We start from the raw sequence: 20,578 nt of genomic DNA on the forward strand, positions 1-20,578 counted from the left end.
TGGTGGAGCATGTGTCCTTGTTACATGTTGCAGTATTTTTTGAGTATATGCCCAGGAGTGGTATAGCCCCGGAGGCGCCTTAAGCCAGAGACCCGGGCGGGATTGTTTTCATCTTATGAGATGAATTTGCCTTTCTTTTCCAAAGAAAAAAGAAGAAGAAGAAGAAGAAGAAGAAGAAGAAGAAGAAGAAGAAGAAGAAGAAGAAGAAGGAGAAGAAGAAGAAGAAGAAGAAGAAGAAGAAGAAGAAGAAGAAAGAGCTTGTCATCAAGGGATCATTTGGCAAGTTCTGCTCCAAACAAGAACAAGCTATCAGCCATGATTTCACAGATGTGAATATCTGCAAGTAGAGCAGAATTTGTAAAGAAACTGCAGAAAACCTATGAAATCCTATCATTACAGCACTGGAATAGGTATTTATTAATGTGAATATTTCTTAATAAACCTGCAGTGCAGTTTATTATAAAAGAGTGCTAAATCAGGACTTCAGCAATGACTAAGATTATACTGTGATTGTACACACTGCTGTTAGAGATTTTACTTAATTTTAATTTTACAAACACTTCATGCAAAACACAGCAATGTTTTAGTATGAAACCTCCGAACTCCACATGTGCCTATTCACAGAGCTCTGGTTTTAAGTGTGAAGATGGCTGCTATTTGGTGATGTTTTGACATTGCCTTTGTGTTCTTGATTGGATGTTCTGATGTTTATCATAATTACCTATGATTTGGAGTTTACTTCTCGAATGAGATGTGATTGTTCTTGGGGAGTTCTTAGAAAGAAATGACCTTGGGAAAAAATGAGAACCTTCTTTGGTTACAACTCTACACTGTTGTTTGAGTATGACAACTTTCAAGTATATATTTCTTTAAAAGTAATAATAGAAAAATGTTTGAGGTGTCTATGTCTGTCTGTCTGTCTGTCTGTCTGTCTCTCTCTCTCTCTCTCTCTCTCTCTGTGTGTGTGTATGTGTGTGTGTGTGTGTATGTATGATATTGTGTTATGTGTTTTCCTGTTTGAGTGTTATTGTGTGTGTTTGTACATATTTGTGTCTGTATGAATGTGGCCCACACTTGTCATTGTTTGCATATAGGAGGCAGAGGACAACCTTGGGTGTTAGACTTTGCCTGACAACTTATTTTAATTAGTATTTATTATTATTAAGCTATTTTATTTCATATAAATATACCTCATTTTATCATTCCATGATTTCCACTCCTACCTCAAACTTCTCCTAATCTCTCAAATTCAAGGCCTCTTTTCTTTAACTATACACACACCCACACACACATAAATCTAAAGTGATGAGTTCTTTTAGTATTGCTTTTATCTGTGCTTTTAATGCTGACCACTTGGCACTAGATAACCAACAGGGAGCACATCTCTGAGGAAAAATAATTATTGCTCTGTTAATGGTCATTAATCACCTGTAGCTCATCTCCTATAGATGGCAAATCTTGAGATTTTTCCCTATCAATACTGTAAACTATTACTCATATCTTACTTTTGTGGCTATACTATTGATATTTGTGAGTGTAGCTTCCCTATCATATAAAGGAGACACAATCTTATAGCATGCATTCTGTTCCAGGAGTCTTGAAATCTTTCTGTCCTCTCTAGGTTTTTGTTCTCTGAGACATAGTAAAAGGGATTGTGATGTGAATGCATCAGTTGAGGTTGAGCACACTATGACCAGCTATTTGCATTTTGACCAACTGTGGCTGTTTGTGATGATTGCTGTCTGCTAAAAAAGACGCTTCTTGAATAAGGAGTGAGAGTCATACTTACCTCAGTATAAGGATAGGAATTTAGGATGTAGTTTATACTTATACTAATATAGGAAAATACTGCTGGCTTTGTTTATTTACATCTCAACCTCTAATCTCACTACTGTCTTGTTGCAATTAAAGTATATACTGCCCCAACTGCATTTATTTTTCCATTGGTATCCGAGCTGTGGTTCTCATATTTGCATGGCTGGCATTTTGCCCATATTGCCATATCACTATCTATTTACAAGTGTTTTGAGTCAAAGACTGTCATATATCCTAGAGCTCACTATTTCAGCTTGAATGATTTTCCAGCATGATCTTTCATTCACTTCCTACAGCCTACTAATGCTGAGGGTACAGATGGATGCTGCTCTCCTTAGGTTTTTTTATGTGGTTACTGGGGATTTGAATGTAGTTGCTTCTTTGTGTTTAGCAAGCATTTTAATAATTAGACTATCTCTCCTGCTGTTTTCAGGTTTTCAAAATACAACATAGATAGAAAAGAAAGGGAATGTCTAAAACAGTTTTGATATAAAAACTGAGCAGAGAGATAGTAACAAGCGAGATGTGTAAATGTGTCAATCTGTGTATGGATGTGTGTATGTGTGTGTGTGTGTGTGTGTGTGTGTGTGTGTATGTGTGTAAAACCTTCAAATTGCAAGTTCCTGAATTTTAGCTTTAGGGAGGAAATAAAAGTAAAATTAGTATATAACAAATAAATAGTATTTGTGTTTTAAGCATTTTTAGTAAATTTGTATCAAAGTCTTCCATGTAAAATTCATAAAAATGATTTGAATACTAAAGTTTAACTTTTCATTCTGACTAAGTTTAATAAATTGAGGAAATTCAAGTGACATTAATTTCAGCTCACTGGACTTAGAGTAGGATATGAGTAAGGATAATTTATCAACCATTTTCAAGATAAACATAAAATATTTTTTCAGAAAACTGTGATCTGTTTGATACTCAAAATGTAGGTATCAAACAATAATGCCTACTGTAGACATACTGGAATATAAAATGTCATGAAAGGTGATAAAGCAGTGTAGGCTGCACATCTTCGAATGTATCAATACCACCTTAAAGGGGTGGCAAGGGTGGGGAAACCTGTACTGCTTCCTGCTCTGTGAGATCTCCTGGACTATACTGGGCTCTCACCAGACACTGATGTACAGTTGCCCAAACAGTCTCAGGGACCATGAGGAGCAAATCATGATTCTTTATGGAATACCCCATTTTGGCCTTTTGTCATAGCAGCATAAATGGATGAAGTTAGACATTTAGTTCCTATGGTCTTATTCTCTGATTTGTTTTGAGTCAACAGAGACTTAATGGTCAAAGAGGAGTATGTCTATAACCCTTTCTATACTTGAGTATGAGGGCTTTGTACTAATGAAACTATAGCTACTTAAGGTTTCTACTTCATTTCAAAGTCATTATTTATGTTCTAAGTTTATTTTTTCCATTAAGGATTTCTTTTTCCCCAAAGATGACTAAATCTATTCACAAATTACTTGCAGCTGTGTAAGAATCTGAATTCTCCAAAACTATTCTGTCCACACCCCCTATAGATAATCCTCGATATGATGAGCAATTTAAAGACTAAGTGGTTCTGAAATGGCCCATTTTGAGACTTTGTGTCAGAGTACTCTGCCCCATCAACCTCCATATCTAAGTGGGATGGCCAACTTTTACAACCAATCTGAAATTCATTCTGGTTGTTCCTCAGAAAATTGAAAATAGTTCTACCTGAAGACCACTCTATCACTACTGGGCATATACTCAAAAGGTGTTCCACCATATCACAAGGTCATGTGCTCCACTGTTTTCATAGCTGCCTTATTTGTAATAGCCAGAAACTGGAAGCAGTTCAGATGCCCCTCAATTGAAGAATAATTACAGAAAATATGGTTCATTACCCAATGGAATTCAGCTATTCAGCTATTAAAAACAAAGACAGCATGTAATGTGCAGGCCAATGGATGGAACTAGAAAATATCATGCTGAATGAGGTAACCCAGACCCAAAAGGACATGCATGGTATGTATTTACTGATAAGTGGACATTAGCCAAAAAGAATACCCATGATATGCCCAACAGGCCCTCCCAACAGACCCTTGTTAAACAAGAAGGAAGTCCCAAGTGAGGATGCTTAAATCCCACTTAGAAGTGGAAACAAATAATCATGGGAGGCAGAGTAAGTGGGGGATGGAGGAACCTGCATGGAAGAGGGGAGAGGGAGCAGAAAAGGAGGCAGGATTAGATCAGGGGAGATAGGAGAGAAGCCCAGAGGGCCAAAAGAATGAAGGGAAATATGTAGATGCTGGGGTTGGGAGTAGGAGGAACCTTTAGAAAGGCCAAGAGACCTGGAAATGGTAGGCTCCTAGGACTCAATGTAGATGACTTTATCTGAAATGTCCAACAGTGGGGATATGGAACCTGAAGAGACTAGGTAGTCAGACAGGATCTCCAGTGGAGGGATGGGGACACCAACAGGCTTACAAAACTTTTGACCCAAAACTTCTGTCTAAAAGAACTCTAGGAACAAAAAATGTAACAGAGACTGAAGGAATGGCCAGTCAGTGACAGGTACAATTTGGGATAATTTCCATGAGCAGGTACCAGTCCCTGACACTATTCCTGGTGCTATGTTGTGCTTGCAGACAGGAGCCTGACATGGCTGTTCTGAGAGGCTCTACCAACAGCTGACTGAGACAGATGCAGATATTCATAGCCAAAATCAAGCAATGGACAGAGGTCTGTGACGCCAATGGAAGAATTAGGGAAAGGATTGAAGGAACTGAGGGGATTGCAACCCTAAAGAAAGAACAGCAGGGTCGACTCACCTGGACCCGTGGGAGCTCCCAGGGACCAAGTCATCAGCCAAAGAGTATATACATACACGAGCTGGTCTAAGGACTCTGGCTCGTGTGTAACAGAGGACTGCCCTTTCTAGCCTCAGTAGGAGAGGATGAGCCTAATCCTGATAGCGTAGTGTCTGTGTGTATGTTGGGAGGAGGAGATAGGGGTTACCCTCTCAGAGGTGAAGACTGTGGAGGTGGGGGAATGAACTCTGTGAGGGGTGACTGGAAAAGGAGGGCATCATTTGAGATATAATCTATTAATAAAAAAAAGAGAAATTTTGCCCATGTGTATTTTACTATCCAGATCGCCTTATGAGCTGTTGTCTCTGAGAGATACTTCCATGTAATATTTGAATTACTAATGAAACTGTGGTTGTATAATGAATAGCTTTTTGAGGGAGTTCCAAATAAATGTATGTTTTCTTCCCAATTCTTAGAAAACATGATTATTTTTGTGATACAATGGTCCATTAAAGTTAGCATCCCTGTCACAGTCAAATAGATGATAAATACTTTGAGTTGGAGAATATGAATAATTTTTGTTCACAGCAGCAGCAGACCTTCCACAGCAATGGATCTCTTCTGTTTGGAACACAATGACTTGAGAATAAATATATATTTATATCATTTTAGTTGTGAGTTGCATTATACATTGTGTGAGAAATGCTTTGGGGTAAAACTTCAGTGATTTTAAGAAATGGTTTTAAGTAAGTGTGTACATTATTCATCGTGGCACATACATATGTTTCAGACAATGAAATATACTAATGCATGATACAATATCATATATTTATTTTATGTATATGTCTTTGCACTCAAAGAAATTCAGGGACATGGAACCTTTGTAGTAACACTGAGTTTAAAAAACTACAAGTAAGATTTTAGACTATTTTCTTAAAACCCTAAGCCTTTCAAATCTAGCTTTATAATCCTCTCAACAATTATTTTGAACAAACTTAATGTTTAGTAAATGCTGTTACCTAATTTTTGATTCTTTAGCTAAAGGAGAAAAATATCTAAATTTCCTTAAATCTACACAGAAGGAAATATTAACACAACTTTTTTTTTATATGTCATTCTCTAGCAAATGCTTAACATGAAGATATAGATTAAATTAAAATACAGAAACAAAATGTACTCATTAAAAATGTCTCAACAATTTAGCTGTTGCTCTCATAATAAAGATTACAAAGTGTTCATTTTTGTAAATTTCTCATTAAATTTTTTGCAGAGAGATGGCTTAGTCGGTAAAGGTCCTTGCTGCCAGTCATGACTATCTGAAATCAATGCCTGAACGTATAAGCTAGAAAGAGAGAAGCGACTCCCAAAAGTTGTCCTTTGACCTTCATATGGATTCCATGGCATGCACACATTCTCCTTATGCGAACCGAAGCTACACACATGCACATGCATACATCCACTACTTAAATTAATATATGTGAATAAGTAAAAAAAGATACTAAATACATTTTGATTAAATAAAGTTGTTCTGATTTTGAAGCATTAAAGAAATCATGTGCTCACCTGTGATCAACCCAAATTCTTGAGGAGGAGAATCAATTGTTAAGCATCCCTATGCTATACTGACCACTTAACCTTGAAGAACAGTTTTACCAAGCTCTCTATGATGGAGATAAACTGCAGCTTATTGAGACTTCTCAGGAAAACAGCTTTACAAAGACCACATCTAGTGGGATTCACAAATTCAGTACACTTAGTAGGCAAAAGAGTATAAAGGAGTACCCGAGCGTCTCTTGAGCATGCCTTTTCTCTTCAGATTTTCATGTTTTGCTAAATCTATTGACTAGAATCTGTACTAGAAGAGAAAAAAAAAAACACCAAGAGAAATTAGAATTTTTTAAAAGATTATAATCTTTGTTTGCATGTTAAAATTTTACTTAGAACAGGACAGTACAGAAAGCAAATCATGTAATCAATGTAAATTTAGTTCTGTAAGAGGAAAACATCACAGTATGCAGTTTTACTAAGAAAGTCAATCTCCTTTCACCCTTCTGTCCGTGGCTCTAAGTGCTTTATCTTCCAGTTAAATTTTTACCTTAAGTTTCTCCATTTATTGTTAGTCTCACAGTTTACATTGAAGATATATTACATTTTCCTTTGCTTGACTGTATTTTATATGTTTTCTGGAAGTTTTTTTGATGAGGTAATTATCTCATGGATAATTATCTCATGGATAATCTTATAGAAAAGTCTGTTTAGGTAGGTATGAGATTACTATAACCCAGAAATAATATTAATTTATATTTTCACAATACTTAAACTTACATCAAAACTGAGAAAAAAGCACGATTATATAAGAAAAATGTGACAGCATATTTCCATTGCTAAGGGCTAAGGACACAGAACATTTACAGATTAAATAGTGCGTGAATTTTAGTTCCTGCCTATTATAGCCACTGTTGAGAGGAGATGAGATGCACTCAGTGGGAAACATGGCTTGCAGCACCACTGGAGGCTCTTCCATAAAATTTACCAGTTCTTCTGCCATTAAGTGGATGTACATTAGGAGCCCAACAGTCTGGTTCAACTTACATAGTCAAACAATATACGGAGAGTTTGACATTTATCATACTCCTTTCATAAATACTGATTACATATTTATCAAAGAATATTAATTTCTGAAATCTATTAACAATCAAGTAGGGCATCTTACATTTTGTGGGTCAACTACACAGATTGATTTTCTGATAAGTAGGAAAGAAAATCTGCGTTGGTTACTTACTTGCAAATCCTAACTTCTCTAGTTTCATAATGAAATATTTTATTGCTAGCATTAGAATGATGATGATATTGAATGTTTGAATATTTTGGTTTCTTTGGAAACTATGTAAAGACAGAACAGAATTTTGCCCAGATAATGAAATATCAGTGTAAAGTAAAAAGTGTAGTTTGTGTTTTATATCAGCCAATGTTGTTTAATATTTAATTCAAGAAATGCAATGACAGATGATAATAAGGAGCACACCTTGCTTGCTCTTGGCCTCGTCCATTGACAGCTGTGTGACTGAGGTCACCTGGCCTCATTTCACCTTAGTTTCTTCATTTTTAAAATGGTGATAATAATAGTAGCCAGCTCCATGAGCTGTCATAAGGATTGAAGGAGGTAATATAGCTATAACTATTAAAACTTTGCCTGGCATTTTCCAAGTGTTTTTTGGGGGTGGAGAAAAATATTAACTCATTTATTGTTTTAAGTGCCTGGTCCACACCAAGCATTGAACTTCCTGGAGTCTCAAGGGCAAGTAAGTTATTTGCTTCATCCTAAAATAGCTTATAATCTGGGTAAATGGGCATGTGTCAAGGGTCAGAGCATGATGTCTGTGCTGCATGTTACAGGAGAAGCTTGGCTTTGAGGTCAAAAGCATCTAGCAGGCGTGTATGTGAGCTGCGTTTTAAAGATAAGATGTTCTCCAAGTGAAGAATCTGGAGAGGATTGTTTCAGAGAGAAAACAGTACGTGGGAGACAGCAGCATGCAAGACCACATATATGGTTGATAATTTTCTATACTTCCTGTCAGAAGGCTACAAACAGGGACATAGTTCTTTATTTCTCCAGCCCTTGGATGGTTTAATTTCAATTAAGTGTTCAATTTCCATAATTCAGTGCCATTCAGTGTATATCTGATCATGTAAAATAATCTGGAGTGAAGACTTTGAGCTGGGTTCTTTACTGTGATCACAGAAAACACACATACTACAAGAGAACTAGTTAGGAAAAAATAGAAATAATGTCCATGTTCATAAGTGGATTTTATCGTCGTCAATACGGATCCAACTCTACTGGAGACCCTATGACAAATCATGTAGAGCAAACACCTGATTGTTCCACGAAAACCAGCAGAAACTAGAGAACAGAGTCAGTGTATACTCATGACGCAAACACCATTTGGATCCTTACTCGAAGGCTGTCTCTTGTAAGAACTATGGTGGCATCTGTCTGAAGTCAGAATGCTCACATTGTACTGGAATTGGCTTCCTTGTTGGGATGGAGAGATGCAGGGTTCACAGCAGACAATTATTTTCCCAAGAGGTAGGTGGAGATAAAAAAAAAAATTCTTAGCCGATAGGGTGGTAAAAGCCACCTGGAATTACACATTTACATTAGGTTTTCCTGGTCCAAAAACATTTGATATCCCTGACACTATATGAGGAAAAACACAAAAGCCAATTGAGCATTTGAGGTCAGTAAAGAGAAGTATAGAAAAATGTAGAATATTTGTGTGTCTCCAAAACCATACACTGCCTTCAGTTTTTTTTTTTCTGAAGAGAAACCTTTAAAATGGTCTCAAGACAACATAATATGTGTCTGTGTTTGCATTTTGGATCATTTTCTGAGGTTGCAAACATATCATTAACTGGAAAATTATATACAATTACACTTAGATATCTGACTGAAACTAACTTAAAAATGGGCCTTGGTCAACATATGGAGATCTAGATTTAGCGGAAAAACAAGGATTCTGCACAATTTTTGCAGAACTATAATTATTTTAGCATGTTCCAAATAGGTTTGAAGAATAAGCTAATCATAGATGAAAATTTAGTTATTATGGAATTTTTATGTTATATACCAGAAAAAATGTAAAATTAGTACATGTATTAATGAGTGGGTGTATTTAAGCCCTTATGTTTTTCATAATACCTTAAGCAAACAACTAATCTTTTAAATTTTTATTATAAAAGCATGTTGTTATTGACATGAGCATTAGAAGACTGCTTCATAATACTCAACCTAGCTGTATTTGCATCAGTCTTCAGTGGCTGGAGGTATTCCTGAGAAATTAAAGATATGTGTTACAAATTACTAATTTGTAATTACAATTTACTAATTTGTAATTGCCTTTTAAGGAATTTGGTAGAGATAACTTGTGGACAATATGTAGGTTAAGGGAATGCAAATTATTTTCAAACAAACGGATATGTAAAAAGTATGAGTGGAGAAGTCACTTTTACTTAATATTCTGAACTTCTGTTGACAATCTTTTAAATAATTCTGTCCATTTTTTGAGTTACTGATAAAAATTTAAAATGTGGTTTCTATACTTATATGCAAAACCTTTGATAGAGGTCACTATTCCTCTCCTTATTTCCCACTAGCATTTGCTAATATCAACTTTAAGCATATTTAATTTCTTAGAGTGGAAATAATTAAAACAGAAATTCATACAAAAATCAACAAAAATAGAATGGAACATTTGAAGACAATTAGTTATATCATACCAGTTATTGTTCACATTATATTTAATAGTTAACAGTTATTGCTGTCAAAATACTAGAAATGTTTTCATTTCTTTTAAACATCTGTGCACATATTGTGTGTATAGATATCTTAAATTATTTATTCACATGTGTGTGTGTGTATATATATATATACATATATATATACACACACACACATACACACACACAAGGATATACACTAGTGTTAATTACATCGCATTTGTAATTTTCTTACTTAGAAGACAAACACTTTTGGATTTTTTTCATAAGTTCCTTTTAAGTTCTAAGTTTATGTTATTTTCATTGAATACTATTGGGAGATATTTGATTATAAGGTTAGGGCAGGAAAGGTCACACATTTTCTACAGCCCTTTATTGTGGATGAGGATGCTACTGCATGGGTGTGTCAAAATATTACATGTTACCAAAGTATACAGGGAAGAGATGCCAAATTGTGGGCAATGGATAATTTCACATGGCTTCCGTGAGGCTTCCACAGATACAAAGAGGAGGCTCTTCAAAAAGGTTCTCTTTTTCATATTCATCAATGTAGCCAGCTGCGAAAGCAAAGCCTAAAGAATGCTTCTCCATATAAAGTTTTAAACATTCTGTTCAAAACCAAAATATTATTCCTTATAGATGTGAGATTAAGCACAAAGGACTTTGAAACAGAAGCAAGACAGAGACCATGTAGATTGCAATGACAGGGTGTTCATGACTTTGAAATTTGATTTTTAAATAGTTCTAGCCATTCCAAAACATACAATTTCTGATATGAACAAAACAAACGAATTGACAGAAAAACAAACGACCAGAAGTAAAGCAAAAAAGCATACAGATATGTAAGAATTGAGTTTTGTTTGTTTTTAGTTTATTGGTATTAGTACTAGTTTTTCTCTTTTTCCTTCTTTTCCTTCTTTCCTTCCTTTCTTTCTCCCTCTTTCTTTCTCTCTGTCTCTTTCTTTCTTTCTTTCTTTCTCTCTTCTTTCTTTCTTTCTTTTCTTTTTTACCTGAGAAGATTTTAAAAGATCTCAGTATATATATTTCTTTACATATATATGTGTGTGTGTGTGTGTGTGTGTGTGTGTGTATGTGTTTATATATGTCCTATATGTATGTTTTTATATAATAATATAGTATATTATATTACTATAGAGAAGAAAATTGATAATGAACTGTAAAGAAATTTATTTTAGAAAAATTCTGTGATCTATCTCTAATTTTACCTCTATTAAAAATAAAAACAAATTTGCTTCACAAAATCTTCTGTTTATTTACTTTTACATGAAGTATTAAATCTTAGCTGACTGTTGGCTACTTCAAGATAATGTAAGATGTATTAAATGTTTTTCGGAATGGACTGATACTTTGAGTTTTTAATCATCTTTGTTAAGTATACTGCTTTACATATATACATATTACACAGTGCCAGAAGTATGCTTAAGACTGTTTTAGAAATTATTGTAAATTCCCAATCTGAAGCCAAAATTTATATTTAACAATTTATAAAAGAAATTTAAGTCAGCAACTTAAATTACAATCTATAAGCTGTTCACTAAATGTAGCATTGCAAAGATATTCTAATATTTCATATACTGATGAACTATGCTCATTTGTGTGTGTGAGATAGAAAGAGGGATAGATGATAGATAGATTGATAAGACAGAAAAAGAGGGGGGAAGAGAGAGCCTCCATCAATTTCTACCATCCATTATGACATAAATTTAAGTAGATTCTCTGTCTGGAAAATGCTCTACAGTTATAAATCTATCCCCAGCACTATATTTAATTCTAAAATTTCTGAAGATCAGATTACTAGTTTCTTATGGAGCTTTGCCTACTTGTAATAAACTGTTGCTTCACGCCTTTCTTAATTAAAACAGGGCCAACAAATAAGAAGCCAGATCCTGGGGAAAGTTTCATGAGTTGCATTTATCTCTTGTTCAGGAGAGCAGAAAGTTAGACAAAGGTGACCAGGGTGCCTCTGATGTCAGTTGAATAAATAATGAACTAGTTGGTCATTAGGTATTTATACATATAATAACATGCATAGTGTTTTTAGATATCAAGGAGGGCAAGTAGTTTGTGTTGTGCATGTACAAGATGGCAGTCACTTCAAAAACATTTTTCATTTTTAAGTTACAAACAACATGTAAGGAAAAGTGGTATGTGCATCTCGGTCCGCAGCTGAGCAAGGTACTTCTGCGAAAGCTACCTGATTTGCTTTAAGTCAGCTAACGAATAAAGGGTAGGGAAACGATCCTCACACTGTTCTCTCCATTAACTCTTTGAATTAGGTTCTTAAAAGTGGGGTGGATCAACCCAAGCCTACATAAATTTCTCATGTTATAAAAAGTGTGTTTTTTCTAAATGCAACAATTTAAATTTTCTTTCTTTTCCCCAAACTCCATACTATTGAATCTATTTCATTTGTATCAATGAAATTTCCAATATGATTTTATAGGACAAGCATGTTTAAATACAAGTGAAATGATGTGGAATTAAAAGATATTGATGAACATTTCTTGTCATATTTTTAAATTGCATAAACTCATGATTCTTTATAGACTTTTGAGGGAGAATCATATTTACTAAGATAAGCTCTGCTTTTATTAGAGAAGAAAAAAATCTTTTCTCCTTCCCCTCCTCACATAAAAAGGAGAAAATGTATTCCCTTTCCAAAGGCTTTGTAAAGAAAAAAATGCTGAAGAAAAATACACAGTACTGTGGAGCTGCTATTTGTAGCAATTACGTGTAAAATTGTAAAAGTACTTCTTGCTATTTTTCTAAGAGTGTGGAGATGCCTGTATTGGTCAGGTTGTAATGGCCACACATCTTCTTACAAAGTATAGTCAAATATCCTGCCCAGTTCTTTTATTTGAGAAAATGATTGAGATAATCATTAGAATGTATTTGAAGTTCATAAATTTAAGTATAGATTTGATACTCCAATGTACACAAAATATTATGATTACTTAAATTTGCAATATCCATTCCAACTAGGATCTACAATATTCCCCCTTGTGCACATTTGGATACACAATCACATGGTATTATATGTTTTAGTATATAAACTTGTAGTGTTTCGCAAAAATAGAACAGACAAAAAACAAAAACAAACAAAAACGAGTTAGGAGGTTGAGAAGGATATTTAGGAGTTCCTGGCCATTCTTATCTACATAGTTCAAGGTTAACTCAGTCTATCTGAAATGTGGTCTGAAAAAGTACAACACAATAAAACAAAAGCAAAACCAAAACAAGCCACTACCCCTGAAAGTGTCATATCAATCTATTCACTGATAAGGAAGTATTAAGTTGTTGTAAAGGACAATTCTATCACAAGTAATATTATCACAATAAGGATAGTGATTATTTTTATTTGCTTGTTTGTTTGTTTATACAGTTGAGTCTCTTTCTATAGCCCGAATGACTGCCCTGACCTTGAATATCCTTACATCTTCCTCTCACTTCAGAGATTATAAATATATCAACATGCCCAGTGGAGTATAATGACTCATGATCTTTGATCTTATCCTTGTACAGTAATATTTACTATTCATTTGTTGGGATATGTATAGATCAATATATGATTTATTCAAAACTAGATGTTTTTACACATGATTGCCCTACTTTTCTGTCTAGAATGGTTAGTATAAAGCAAAATAAAAAAATTCAAGCGTGGAAAAGATTAAAACAGCATATTTTCTTTAGAATTCTGTTCAGTTCCAGCACTGGTTTTTCACCACGGCTTACCTTTTATGAAAGGCGTTGTATGCACAGTTTCTTTTTAGCCATGGTGATGTGTCCTTCTTTCCTTGCATGACTTCCTTACCTGCGACTCAGTCCTGCTTGAACTCCTGCCCCTTTCCCTGGTCCTGTGGTCATGTCTCAGACTGGTGTGTGCTCACTCTGTGATCGGAGCTAAAATGTAAAGTATCACTTTAGTATATATAAAAGGAAGGCATTTATAATTGCATGATGATCTTATGAAACTTTAATGTTAGCTAATCTCTGAGAATATGGATCACCCCCAGCTGTTTATGGCTCCTCAAAGCTGTTCAACCTATGAAGGCCATCTGTAGAAGAATAAAATTACAGGAACACATGCAATTCGTACAATCTGATCCTGTGCTTTTACATTGAAAGTTATGATTAAAACCATTGTTCTCTTTCTTTCTCTTTGTTTTGAAACAAAATTTTCCTTATGTTTGACTATTATCATATATTTATTCAATTATTACATAAGGGGGAAAATTCTTTGATCTTATTTTATAAACTCACATCAAAAAATAATCATTTGAAGTAATTATAAAGATACATAAATGATTAAGATTTTGAAAACCGTTAAAAGCATAATCAGGAAATGGGCAGGAGCTACTTCCCTAACAGACGTTTTAGAAGCTATTCATGTATTTGTCAGTGGCCAAGTTTACACACATATAGGGAAAAATAACAAACACAACATCCTACTAGTTTGTAGGGCTGTAAGGTAAAAGAAAAGTGCTGGGAGGAAGAAATGTGATATTTAATGTGGCAACCAAAAAAATCAGCTTAAGAAAGAAACTCTTGTTGTAATTCAAGAATGGCATTTGATGGCTCAGCAAACTCAAAAAGAAAACATAGGTCATTGAGGTTCATAAGGCTAAGAAATTGAGGCATCAGGATGATGGGTAAATCATGCTGCTGGGTTTTAAAGTCTCCAAGAAATCAATTATGAACTGTATTTCTAACAGATTCCCAGACTCAAGAATGTCCAAATCTTGGTCAGAAAAAGTCCTAGTGTTTATTCTGATAGCTTCAGACTATCAGAGTAGTGACTAATAAAAATGAATAGTGAGACTATAGCAAGATTTTAGCATGAAATGACAAAGATATTTTCTGCATCAATTATTGTATCTTTTATGAGTTTCCTTTGCTTAACAGCATGTAAAATGAGTAGAACTTCATTCACAGCAATGCTTCTTTTAAACATAATGTTAACTCTTTCAAAGTCTATTGATATTTTATAAAATAAGTACTTATAATGTGTGAGATCTTTTGTCATTTCTAAACATGCATGAAAGTCAATTCAGTAGAACCTACCTCTTTCTAGGTTTATCTTTTTTCGGAGATATCTTCACATTGCTAGTTTTGTAGAAATTAGTAGTGTTAATAGCTTGCTGTTGGTTAGATTTTTACTTACTGGAAATGCTAGGACTATTTTGATCATCTAACCAGACAGGTGGAAGTTTCCCTGTATCATCAATAAGTCTGTTTTGATTTTCTTATTTGTATGTTGATAGAGTAACACTTTTAATTTTTTCTCAAGTTTTCCTGTTACATTCATAACTTGCTGCTTTGCATCTGAGATGTCTGCTTCAGCCTATCTTAGCTTTCAACATGTGTCCCACATAATGCCTAGCCACTGCCAACTTTTGATTTAACATGATGTATGTGTAACTTTTCTTTCAATATGAAAACTTAGAGGCTATTTAAAGAATGCTATCTTTTCTATTTCTATGATATTATTGCACATCAAGAATTAAGGTTGCCCAAAGGGCAGTAAATGGATAAAGGATCACTTAGTTGATGAGCAGTCCAATCTCATACATATATCATCAAAGTTTATCATATTATATATGATAGCTGTGATGTGTCCAAACACTTAGTATTGTAATAGTAAAGATCACTTATCACATAACAGATACAATAAGAATAAACAAGTTTAAACAATTATAAAAAGCGCCAACATAGGACACAAAGACTGAAAGCAAGCCTATAATATTAGACAAAATGACACTTTAATAAATTCATTCAGCCAAGGTTTGCTACCAAGCTCCAAATTTTAATATATGAAATAGCTGTTACATCAGAATAAAGCAAGGTAAAGTAAAGGAAAATGAATTTGCCTGCTTATGGAATACTTGAATGTAAATAATTTAGGATTCTTATCAATTTATTTGGGATTAATCAATCTATTCTTGGGAAGACTGGTATATTTATTAGAATTTATAAAATAGAAATTATCCTGATAGATTTTAATGAGGTGAGTTACAGTGTTTTTTTCTAAGGGGAACATGTACAAAAACCATGGTTAAGTCTCAGAATTTAAGATCACCCACAAAAGCAAGTCAACCAAATGGAAATCTACATCTCACATTGGGTGGCATTGAATTTTCCAAACAGTAAATGTTAGAAATGACAATGAGCTTTATTAAGAATGTAGACCAGTTAATACCTGCATTGGCAACTTGTGTGACTCTGTGATGAGGGTCCAGCTACATTTTGCCTAACATATAGAGTTTCTGATTGTTTAAAGTTTCTGAGTTTGTGGCAATTTGTAAAAAACTTGAGGAGATAATAAATATTTAAGAACCTGTTTCCCAAATTAAGATTATGTATAATATATGCTTGCCAAATATAGAACATCTATAAAAACAACAAAAACTAAATTATTCTATTAAAGTACTGAAATTTCACAACTTTTCTTTGATTTTTCTCTTTATATTTAACCTACAATTTAAACTATATTACTGAATAGAATTTATAAGCCATTGAATTGGCAATAATTACATAGATTTAAGTCTATTTTTCTGAAAGAATTACACTGACAAAGAGCAAAGGTTCTTAATTAAAAACATTTGTGAGTTATTTTAAAACAACTGTTGAGTTCCTGATATAATGAAGATAGGATGAAAAGCTAAAAGGCCTCTAAGAAAGTCACATTTTTATTCCCTTTTCTGATAAGAGTACAACATCATCATCAACAAAAACAACAAAACATCAACAACAACAAAGTAGACCTTCGAAAGCTGAGCTGCCATAGTTTCTATTAATCTTAGTTAGGATTACTATTGGTATGGTGAATCACCAAGACCACAAACAACTTAGGGAGGAAAGGGTTTGTTTGGCTTACCTTTCTACATCATAGTCTAATGTTGAAAGAAGTCAGGGAAGGAACTCAAATCATGGCAGGAACCTGGAGGCAGGAACTGATGTAGAGGCCATGAAAGAATGCTCTTTACTAGTTTTCTCATCATGGGTTGCTCAGCCTGTTTTCTTGTAGAACCTAGGACCACCAGCCCAGAAACAGCACGTCCCACAATGTACTGGGCCTTCTCCCATCAATTACTAATTAAGAAAATGTCCATAGCCTGTTCTTCTAGAGACATTTTTTTCAATTGAGGTTTCTGCCTTTCAGAAGACATAAAATTAGTCAGCACAATCCATTGCCCAAATTTTATGTGCTTATGTTAATTGTGTTTATATGGAATGTCATTGGGATGCAATTGGATTTGTTGTTACTTAGTGAATTAATTAAACCATGATGACTTATAAAAGGAGTGGTGTAATATAAAAGTGAGCTTTTTCTGGCAAACTTTCTTTTCATTACCCCTGCTATATTTTAATGTAGCAAAAGTCATTTTCTACAGTCCATAACCAATGGGTATAGTATAAAATGCAAATGATTTTCTTATGTGTGTGAAAAAAAAGGCTAGAAATAAATGCAATTGGTCAGGAATCAGGGTGTATGTCCACTCAGTCTGACCATTCTAGTGTTCTGTCAGAAATTTTAGTTCCTGTCCCTCCTTCCATAAAAAATCATTGGCAATATGAAGAATTTGAGCTCTAGAGGGTTGCTAGAGAAGGTTTAGCTTTGGAGCTTATCCAATTTAAAGATAGGAAAAAAGAATGGGAAGCAGAGGAAAGGATGGCAGGGCAGAAAAAAGGAAGAAAGAAAGAAGGAAAGGAAGGATATTGAAAAGTATTTTTTAATGTTCAGTTTCAGGAAGTAATGTTGATTGATGATGCTCATTAAGTATGAATTTCAAGGAGGAGAGAGGTTATTTGATTATTTCAAAACACAAAATTTTCATGATATCCATGTAAGTTCTAGGCTTACATGGATATGAAATATGATGAGCATATATTGTGAAGAAGAACAATGGTATTAAACAACTAAGATATGTCTTCTGCTGAATTATATAATACCTACTTTTATTCTTAATTTTATTAATTGGGTTCTTTGTGTATTTCTTCTCGCTAGTTTAAATAAATGTACAAAAATTTGTACTTTCACAATGCATTTTTCATTCATTCTTTGCATTGTTCTTCTTACTACTACCTTTATAATTTCTGCACTGATATTTTTTTACTACATTTTGTCTTGGCTCTGTGTTTGGCTTGCTTGTGTGTTTTAAGAAATGCCAGAGGGAGGTACAGGCCTCATAAGAGGCAGGGAAGCTGGGATAGGACCCTCTCTACCTCCATCTACATCTAGTAATGACTGCAGTGGATCCACAGCCCTCTCTGCCCCTTCCCTGTAAGCAGAGATCTTGCCTCTAGGGAGTGCTCTAACCCAGGGACTATGGACTCAGGAGGGACTACTGATTCACAGCCCCATCTGCACCCCAGATTTACCAGAAAAGAGCTGATCTCCCAGAAGTGCTGATACAAGCTTCTCCTGGAAGAACAAGCTCCAGACAGAGACAGCAAGAACATCTACGACCAGAGATCCAAAGGTGGTGAAAGACAAATGCAAGAATCTTTCCAACAGAAAACAAGACTACTTGACTTCATCAGAACCTAGTATTCCTACCACAGCAAGTCCTGGATATCCCAAAGCACCTGAAAAGCAAGATTTGGATCTAAAATCATATCTCACGATGGTGACAGAGGAATTTAAGAAGAACATGAATAACTCCCTTAAAGAAATACAGGAGGACACAAGTAAAGAGGTATAAGCCCTTAAAGAGGAAACACAAAAATCCCTTATAGAATTACAGGAAAACACAAACAGGTGAAGGAATTGAACAAAACCATCCAGGACCTAAAAATGGAAGTAGAAACAGTTAAGAAATCCCAAAGAGAGACAACACTGGAGATAGAAATCTTAGGAAAGAAGTCAGGAAACATAGATACAGGCATCACCAACAGAATATAAGAGATAGAAGACAGAATCTCAGGGGCAGAAGATACTATAGAAAACATTAACACAACAGTCAAAGTAAACACAAAATGCAAAAAGTTCTTAAACCCAAAACATCCAGGAAATCAAGGACACAATGAGAAGACCAAACCTAAGGATATTAGGTATAGAAGAGAGTGAAGAGTTCCAAATTAAAGTGCCAGTAATAATCTTCAACAAAATTATATAAGAAAACTTCTCTAACCTAAAGAAAGAGATGCCCATGAACATATAAGAAGCCTACAGAACTCCAAATATACTGGACCAGAAAAGATATTCCTCCCACCACATAATAGTCAAAACACCAAATGCACAAACAAAGAAAAAATATTAAAAGCAGTGAGGGAAAAAGGTCAAGTAACATATAAAGGCAGACCTATAAGAATTACACCAGACTTCTTGCCAGAAACTATGGAAGCCAGAAGATCCTGGGTTGATGTCATACAGACCCTAAGAGAACACAAATGCTAGCCCAGACTATTATACCCAGCAAAACTCTCAATCACCATAGATTGAGAAACCAAAGTATTTCATGAAAAAACCAAATTTATACAATATATTTCTACAAATCCAGTCCATCAAAGGGTAATAAATGGAAAACTCCAACACAAGGAGGGGAGCTACATCCTAGAAAAAGCAAAAAGGCAATCTTCCAACAAAACTAAAAGAAGATAGCCACATGAACAGAATTCCAACTCTAACAACAAAAATAACAAGAAGCAACAATCACTTTTCCTTAATATCTATTAATATCAATGGATTCAATTCACCAATAAAAAGGCATAGACTATCAGATCGGGTATGTAAACAGGAACCAACATTTTGTTGCATATAGGAAACCCACCTCAGTGACACAAACAGACACTACCTCAGAATTAAAGGCTGGAATACAATTTTCCAAGCCAATGGTCTCAAGAAAAAAGCTGGAGTAGCCATTCTAATATCAAATAAAATCGACTTTCAACTTAAAGTGATCAAAATAGATAAGGAAGGACACTACATCCTCATCAAACATATGATCTACCAAGATGAACTCTCAATTCTGAACCTCTATGCTCCAAATGCAAGGGTATCTACATTTATAAAAGAGACTTTACTAAAACTGCAAGCATACATTGTACCACACACAATAATAGTGGGAGTTTTCAACACCCTACTCTCTGCAATAGACAGATCATGGTAACAGAAACTAAACAAAGACATAGTGAGACTAAGAAGTTATGAAACAGATGGATTTAACAGATATCTATAAAACTTTTAATCCTAAAACAAAAAGATATAGCTTCTTCTCAGCACCTCATGGAACCTTCTTGAAATTTGACCATATAATTGGTCACAAATCAGGCCTCAACTGATACAAGAAGATTAAAATAATTCCTTGCATCCTATCAGATCACCATGGATAAAGGCTGTTCCTCAATAACAACATAAACAATAGAAAGCCCACATACATGTGTAAGCTTAACAATACTCTACTTAATGATAACTTGGTCAAGGAAGAAATAAAGAAATTAAATACCTTCTAGAACTTAATGAGGATGAAGCCACAACATACCCAAACTTATGGGACACAGTGAAAGCAGTTCTGAGAGGAAAACCCATAGCTTTAAGTGCCTCCAAAAAGAAACTGGAAAGAGCATACACCAGCAATTTTACCAGCACATATGAAAGCGCTGGAATAAAAGAAGCAAATTCTCCCAAGAGGAATCAAAGCAGGAAATAATCAAATTCTGGGCTTAAAAAAAAACATAGA

Source organism: Mastomys coucha, unplaced genomic scaffold (genome assembly GCF_008632895.1).
Source record: "Mastomys coucha isolate ucsf_1 unplaced genomic scaffold, UCSF_Mcou_1 pScaffold1, whole genome shotgun sequence".
NCBI classification, from domain to species: Eukaryota; Metazoa; Chordata; class Mammalia; order Rodentia; family Muridae; genus Mastomys; species Mastomys coucha.